This window comes from Stylophora pistillata, chromosome 5 (assembly GCF_964205215.1).
Source record: "Stylophora pistillata chromosome 5, jaStyPist1.2, whole genome shotgun sequence".
Classification (NCBI taxonomy): domain Eukaryota; kingdom Metazoa; phylum Cnidaria; class Anthozoa; order Scleractinia; family Pocilloporidae; genus Stylophora; species Stylophora pistillata.
This window is the reverse complement of record NC_142523.1, coordinates 16,242,483-16,250,846: the sequence shown is the minus strand read 5'-3', so window position 1 is coordinate 16,250,846 and position 8,364 is coordinate 16,242,483. Positions and strand designations below refer to the sequence as shown.

The following is an 8,364-nucleotide window of genomic DNA, read 5'->3' as shown; positions in this document are numbered from 1 at the left end:
TTTCCCGATTTTAACCAATCACAGCTACAGTTCCATTTTCTAGAACTGTCGCGCGCGAAATTTTCTAAAGATGACTCGACCAATAATACTTCGCGTTTTATCGTTCCACGATCTCCTGAGATTACAAAATCAAGATGGTGGCCCTTAATGAAGCTTTTCTTTAAGCATCGTCAACTTTCAAAATCGCAGGCTTTAATTCTTACCAGAAGCTTGCGATTCAAACTTTTGTCGTCCAGAAGCAAGATGCATCAGTAAACCTGCCCACAGGCTCTGGAAAATCTCTAATTGAGCTCTTCCTATCGTGTTCTTGTTTGTGTAATAATATCGGTGGTGACGTAATCTAATTAGTATGAAGCACGTAGGTAATGCTGTGTAATGTACATAGGACGAGTGTGCGAGAGAATGAAGGTAGCGTAGCAATGCGGATTCCGTGTGGTCTATAAGTTCCCTACAAGATACTAAAGTTGGCGACGAGGGGTAGATTTTATACAAACATCTTCGGCCGCGCTTTTCGAGGCCTTTGCTTAGATCGTTGACAGCACCGGTAAATTTTGGATTCCGGCAGCTCTACTTTGCCCCCGACACTCATTTCCGGCATTATGCACACGCTTGGCTCTTGGCCTCCCTTGGAAAGATTCCCTCCTCAGCTTTAGAACCTTTTCAGTTGCTCGTTGAAATTTCAGCAGCCGCTACTAACACACAGCTTTGCATATAAACAACTTGCTGCTCGCATAGCAGCTGATATCTAAGTCCAACGAAGATCTGATTATTTCCACAAAGTTATGGATACTATTTCCGAAAATAAATACTCTTTCTTGGGCTGCTGAAGGCGTAGAACACGTGAAACACTTTAAGATTTCCTCCACAACTTTTTACGGCGTTTCACTCTCCATACCATGCGGTTGAAAGGAAATCTCACATAAACTTCGCACGAAAATTGCATCACTCACAGTACCCTGACTTAATTGGGTGTTTGAAACACAATGGGAAAGGAATGTGGTTCGAATGTGAGCAGCCGTTTCTTTCGGGGGAGCGTTGCGTGACATCCCGAAAGACGGCTGCGAAGGAGACTAACCCCCGTATAAATGCAAAAGTTATCAATGCGCTATTCGGCAAAAATTCATTGGTTTTAAATTGATCTTCATGTTAACCGAATGGGGCGCGGCAATCCGAAATGGACGATGTTTCTTTGAGCGAATAAATAGCATATCAAATCTTACCGCACAAATAAAGTTTCTGTACCATTTCAATCCTGAAGAGTTGGTGTTAAAACTGTGTGGGGATTTTTTGATATTCTTACTGGTTACTTTGCAATTTATTTGGCAAGTTTGATAATGACAATTTTATCGATACGCATTGCGTCGGAGGCCATTTTGTAAAACGGAATTCCCCCAAACGGTTTTGTGGGTTGGTATCTTGGGAGTCAGTCAGGACTTAATTTCAAGGAAATCCGTAAGGTTTATTTTATACCGGCATGATTTATCTGACTTTAGCGCTCTTTAGAGGAGATAGGTTGTCATTTCCTCGTTAATTTTTAATGTAGCCTCGGTCTTCTTAGGAATTACGTGAGAGAAACTTTATCTACGTGAAATATATGGAGCATTTCTCAGTGCTACAAAGGCATTGAACAACTAAAGATTTGGTTGATACAGTTACAAGTTACATGTATTCCATGGTCAACCCGTTTTTCCGAAATGAGCATAGTGACCGTCCGCTTGTACTTTCAAAATCTAGCGTCCAAGTAGTTAATTGCACACTGTCCATTACATGAAGGTTTGACAAATTCTTTAAGGCAAGTTCTTATTACTAAACGGAACCACAAATTTTCTGTCGCTTGTTCTCTCCGGCAGATCAATGAATAATCGCTGAAATACCAAGCTTTGTAACTGCAGAATAATTGATTACGAACACAGTTGAAGCTAAGGATAGGCACTGCCTTCGTAACTATTTATTCAAAACATTTCTTCGATAATAACATTCATGCCAATAGTAGTATTGATAACAATGATGATGATAAAAATGTAATAATTGTTAGTATTTACAAGAATATGGATAGCGTTGGAGTTGCGCTCTGATTGGCTACTCAAATTCCGAATATTTTATCAGTATTCACCTCCTAACAACGTGCGAGGGATTTGCACCCGAAAATATTGTTTTCGTTGCAGGAATAAATGAGTTAAAATACCTAAATTAAATGAGGCTTACCTGTAAGGTGAAGTTTGATTGGGATTCTGTGAGTCATTGGTCGGGAGCGAAGGAGTCATGTGAGAAGGCGCACGAGCCTGGGAAGATCAGTCTTTAACAGATGTGAGCACTTACACCTAGTCATGGGCGGGTTTATAACACATGGGTGGGCACATGACTCCTTCGCTCCCGACCAATGACTCACAGAATCCCAATCAAACTTCACCTTACAGGTAAGCCTCATTTAATTTAGGTATTCTGTTTCGTCATTGGTCATTGGTCGCTACGGAGTCACGTGAGATTTTAAAGCAGTGTGAGTGCGAACTCAAACATAATGATTTATAGCAATATGAACCTGCTTTAATAACATTCTCTCTTAGCCATCAAAACATACAAATATAAGACACTATCTTAGGTGTCCCTACATACAGCTTTAAGGAGCTCAGTTCCGAAATTCTCTCGAGGTTCCACTGGTTTTTTGTAAAACTTAGTAAATGTGGACTCCTGGGACCACCCCGCACTTTTCATAATTGTGGCGATAGATATGCTGTTTGCTTTTGCTGCAGATGTAGATGCTAATCAAGTGCTGTGTGCACTGTACTTCGAAGTGTCAATTCCAGCATCAACCAGTGTAGCCTTAATCATCTGCTTATTGTATCAGGGGAAGCAGCTTCATAAGGCTTAGAGTAACTAATAAGAAGCTGATTTACATTACCTCGAAGAGTATCTGTGTGCTTCAGATATTGCTGAAGATGCTTTACAATACAAAGACTTACATTTGGTACACAGGCCTGAAACTCAATACAAGCTAAATGTTTACCTGGTCTGGAAGTTTTTAACAATGAGTTAATGGAAAACACAGCCTTTTCAGAACTTATTTGTATATAATCAATTGATAATGTGTGCAGAGTCTGGCGACGCTGTCCCGAAAGCAACGCCATCAACATAACCACTTTCAAAGTCAAGTTCTTAAAACTAAGTTTCACAGGTGGCCCAAGTTTAGCCAGATAGTCTAATACCACCGTGACATCTCAAGTTTCTTGGTACCTTGGGAGAGAGGGTCTGCACTCAAAAATTCCTTTGAGGAAACGACAGACTAGGGGATGCTGTCCAAAAGTGTAATGCTCTGATGTAAAACAAACAGTAGACAAAGCACACCGTGCAGTGTTGAGGGCACTGTATCCAATCCCTGTGTGGTAAAGTTCTGCCAAGAAATTAATCCCATGTTCTATAGTTGCTGAAAAGGGATTAATCTTCCTTTGACAACAGTATTGTTCCCATTTAGTGATGAATGGTTCATATTGTTGTTTGGTGCCCTTTCTCCAAGACTGTAGGATGAGTGAGGTAGCTGATTCCGGAAGCCCTCTGCTTTCAAGTGATTTCCTGACAAGTGGCATATCAGAAGTGTGAGCTTCTGATATAGTGGATGCACCAAGTCTGGCTGTTGAGGTAGAAATAAGGTGTGTTTCTTCTTGGGAAGCACAAGGGGTTCCTGAACCAACAGTCTCATCACCAATGGCCACCATGGCTGAGTTGGCCAGCACGGCACAACTAACAGTCCTGTGGTCTCCTCTGCTTGAATTTTCTGTAACACTTTTGGGATGATACTAAAAGGAGGAAAGGCATAAAAAACATAAGGTTTCCAAGAAATTGAAAAGGCATTAATAGCCATTGCTTCAGGGTCTGGTTGGTAGGCAACAAATGGCCTTAGCTGGTAATTTAGCCTAGATGCAAATAGGTCAATCTGAGGCTCAACATGAAGTTTCTTAACGGCTGCGTGAAAAATTTTTCTGTCGAGAGTCCATTCAGTTTCTTTCCTAGATTTCCTGGACTCTGCATCAGCTAGTGTATTCTCTTTCCCTGGGATATGACTTGTGGTTAACCACATGTTATTGTCAAGGCACCACTCCCAGAGCGTACGGGTTAAATCATTTCGCTTTCTGGAATGGCTTGTGCCCATTTTACCAAAATCTGACACAGCAGTCATATTATCAATTCGCACAAGTACATGCTTTCCTGATAACTCTTTATGAAATGCCTTAAGAGAAAATAGCACTACAAGCATTTCAAGATAATTTATGTGATTAGAAGCCTCTTCTGGAGTCCAAGGTCCCCCAATCTTTGCATTATTGAGTACTCCTCCCCAGCCCTCTTTACTTGCATCTGTGTATAAAGTGGCCTCTGGCTGAGGAGGGCTTATAGGGTTGTATAATGACCTTGCTGAGTTTATCCACCACTGCAAATCACTGCGAGACAACTCAGACAGTTGCATAAATGCATCAAAGTTGCCCTTGTTTAGGCCCGAGGCCTCAGTTTTGTCCATGTCCAGTGACCTAAAATGTAAAGGCCCTAGCCTTGCTGCTGGAAAATTTGATATGAGGAACCCAAGGGTTGATGCCACCTCTCTTACTGTAGGGTGTGGACACTCCAACAGCCCTTGACAGGTATGAATGATCTTTTCGGTCTCCTCAGAGGTTGGATAAACTTTCATTGTGATTGAGTCAATGATAAACCCCATGAAGGTGATTCGATGTTGTGGAACAAAGGACGATTTTCCAGGGTGGACAGTAAACCCAAGAGAATTAAATAATCTGACAGTATCCCAAACATTTCTTTCACAGTCATCATAGTCATCACCCTGGAGATACGAGTCATCGATATGACTTGCTGAAAGGTGTCCCAGCTGTCTCAAATGTGAATATACTGGTTTTAATAATTTAGTAAACTTCCTGGGGCAAAATGCCAATCCATTTGGTAAGCAAACATATAATAATAACAAAGGTCTTTATTAAGAATTATTGTGCAAACAGACGTGCTACAATTAACATGAATAACATGAATAAAATGAATAAGGAAAAAGAAAAGGTATTAATTACTATTGAAAAGACATCTATTAATAAAAACTGATTTAAAACGGCTTGTCTGGACCTTAGGCAAAATATAATTATGCGACCTAGTTCTCAACTGCCGTGTTCTCAGGGGAGGTAAGAGATCGCTCAACGCAGTGTTGGTGGAAGAGATCCTTTGCCATAATTTCTTATCTCTATTACAACGGATATCCAAGATACTGTGTTGCTTTAAGCAGTAACCCAGTTTATAACACCTGGCAAAGAGCTTATCAATTCTACTTAAATATTTACTATAAAAAGCACACCCCCAGACCTCAATAGCATATGTAAAAACTGAAAGAATCAAACTTTGAAAAAATAAGTCCAAATTCTCAATAGGGTAGCCATAATATTTACATATTCTCAAAATATACAACCTACTGCTAGCCTTACTAAGTAGGTAATCAATATGAGTGTCCCAATTAACTGGCGCTTGCTCAAAGGTAACACCCAATAGTTTCAGTTTTTCTTTCCTCTCTATGATCTCGAGTGGTTCAGGAGGCGTCTTGGAAGTCTGTCCTCGTAAAAGAAGTTCCCATGTTTTCGTCAAGTTGACTTTCATGCAGTTCTTCTCGGACCATTCAATAAAGGATAGGATTTCCGTTTCGGATTCATCTAAGCCTACATTTGCCTCGACTGGTAAACTAATAGTTATATCATCAGCAAATTTAACTAGAAGATTCTTATTAGTATTAACAGCTTTGATATCGTTAATAAAAATATAAAATAAGACCGGCCCCAGGACTGTACCTTGAGGAACACCCCTATTTATAGAAACATATTCTGTACTATGACCATCGACAACAACTCTCTGCTTTCTATGATTTAAAAAACTAATAAGCCAATTAATAATATATGGATTAATGTTAACTTGCTTTAATTTACTACAGAGGAAATTGTGTGATACAGAGTCGAAGGCCTTACTAAAGTCAAAGGAGAAAATTCTGACAAAATCGGCGTTACCATCAAGCCACCTTAACCATGTGTGTTGACATTTAATTAATGCCATAGTAGAGTTATGGCCACCACGGTAGGCAAACTGATCTAAATCAATATAATCATTGAAAATACTGGAAAGTTCAAACCTATAGACCAATCGTTCAAAAAGTCTCATGATAATAGCAGTTATAGAAATTGGCCGAAGCTGGGTGCAGCAAGTCAATGGAGACTCCTTAGGTATAGGCTTGATGTCTGCCATCTTCCAAGAGGATGGTACTTTATGTTGTTGCAGCGAGCTGTTAAACACATCGGTGACAACAGGGGCAAGATCATGGGCAAATTCTCTAAAAAGCCAGTATGGGAGCTCATCCGGGCCACAAGCAGTCCTCTTAAGCTTAGAAAGAAAATGTGTGACAACGTGAAGAGGTATTGTAGGTATCCTCGCATCATCAGGAATATCAATTGGTGCAGGGGCTATATATTCAGGATCAGAGTTTATGCTACAAAAATATTTATTAATGATGTCTGGATGAATTACTGAGCTGATCAACTGGGGCTGAGTGTCTCTTCCAGTAATAGTATTGATAGTGGACCACCAAGCACGAGAACCCCTACCGGACATACTAGAATCCTGCTTGACAGCTTGTCGTTGATTTTCCCTAATAAGATGGTTGATTCTGTCCTCAAGGCCAACAGGGAGCGGTTTAGATCTCTTTTGCAACCTGTTCCTAAATTTCAAAAGATGTTTAACCAATGGGGAAATGAAAGGAGGATCCCTTGAGGATATACGGACAGAAATCAACGGGAAGCACTCGTTAAACATGGTCCAAAGGGTATTGGTTAACCCATCACACTTCAATTCACAGTCAGTAACAGAAAAAACCTCCTACCAATCATGGCTTTCAAGTAGATAGGCCATATGAATTTTCCTATGTTCTCTAACATCTCTAAACTGTATGCTGCTACGTTTGGCCTTAGCAGATGTTCGTGGATATGCAATAACCATGTTGTGGTCTGACCTAATAGCACTTTCAAAGACCCTGACCTTCTCCCACAGATGAGGAGTATTGGTTATAATAACATCCAAGATATTTTCTCCTCTGGTCGGCTTTTTAACCATTTGAGACAGCGAAGCATGAACTAGTAAATCCTTGTATTTTAGCTGGTTAACATCCCCGGCAATAATGATTCTGCAGTTTGGATCCACAGTCATTAAATGTTCACAAGATGTCGTCAGAGAATCCAACAGTTCCTCTTGATCATATGAGGACTCATCAGGATGGTAAACAACACATGCGTAATAGACAGAATTAGGAGTCAAAACCCTCAGCCATAAACATTCAAAATCACTGGAAAGAGGACCATCGAGTCGTTCGATTTTCCAATCTCCTCTGCAAATGACAGCGACGCCACCTCCACGACGATCTAATCTGTCTTTACGAATCATACAAAATCCATTGGGGCAAACAATGTGAGTAGGATGTATAGGCTTTAGCCAAGTTTCAGTTAAAAAACACAGGTCGCAGTTATTTGTCAACAACTCAGCAACAAGGGCAGGAAAGGCGTCCACTTTAGCAACGGATCTTGTGTTTATATTTATACAGTTTTCCACGCCACTGGAACTTCAGGTATTTTTGGTCTGCAGTGGCAATAGGCACAGAATAATATGCATCCTTTAAATCTATGGATGCCATAAAGCACCCAGGTTTTACTATTTGTAAAACAGTATTAAGTGAGGCCATTTTAAAATGGTGGTATTGTACATGAATGTTTAAACGCTTGAGATTTAAAATTACTCTGAAAGAACCATCCTTTTTGGCCCTAGTGAAAATAGGAGAGATATATTCCCCTTTTTTATGGCTACTTGGGGTAATAACACCCTTAACAAGGAGTTCAGCTATTTCAGTATCAATGACATGTTGTTTGTCTAAATCAAGGATTTTCTTCTCTTTGGGGACTACTCTTTGATATGGAGTTCTGGTAAACTCGATTGGCTGGCCTAGTATCATTTGCAATATCTCAGGGTCTGAGGTTAAGGCCTGCCTCTGATAATAATATTCTCCCAGCCCCCCTGCTTTAAAGCAGTGCGCCTTGTGCTCAAGGAACTGTAACATATTTACCTTGTTTGTTGGGATATCAGAGCATTTCGCTGGCTGGATTTCTTCTCGGTTTGTAGGAATTGTGGTTGTGTGGCCGGTAAGACCGGCCCCTCTTCCCTAAAAAGGCTTTCCATTTGAGTGAGAAGATTTGCCCTTCCAGCCATCGCTATGGTTGCGATAATATGGCTTTGTAGTAGTCGCATGGCCAATTTTGTTAGTTGCTTTGATATTGTCAAGCTGAGATTGCAGCTCAT

At 40.4% G+C, this 8,364-nt stretch overlaps 1 pseudogene across 1 annotated transcript; it reads right to left on the bottom strand.

The window, feature by feature from the left end:
* Positions 1 to 2,522: 2,522 nt before the first annotated feature.
* Positions 2,523 to 8,177, bottom strand: LOC148730545 (uncharacterized; annotated as a pseudogene). The gene is made up of 2 exons (XR_016002002.1): positions 8,132 to 8,177; positions 2,523 to 3,791 (listed from the first exon to the last, which is right to left on the bottom strand). The product of XR_016002002.1 is annotated as an uncharacterized LOC148730545 (transcript).
* Between the last annotated feature and the right edge of the window lie 187 nt (positions 8,178 to 8,364).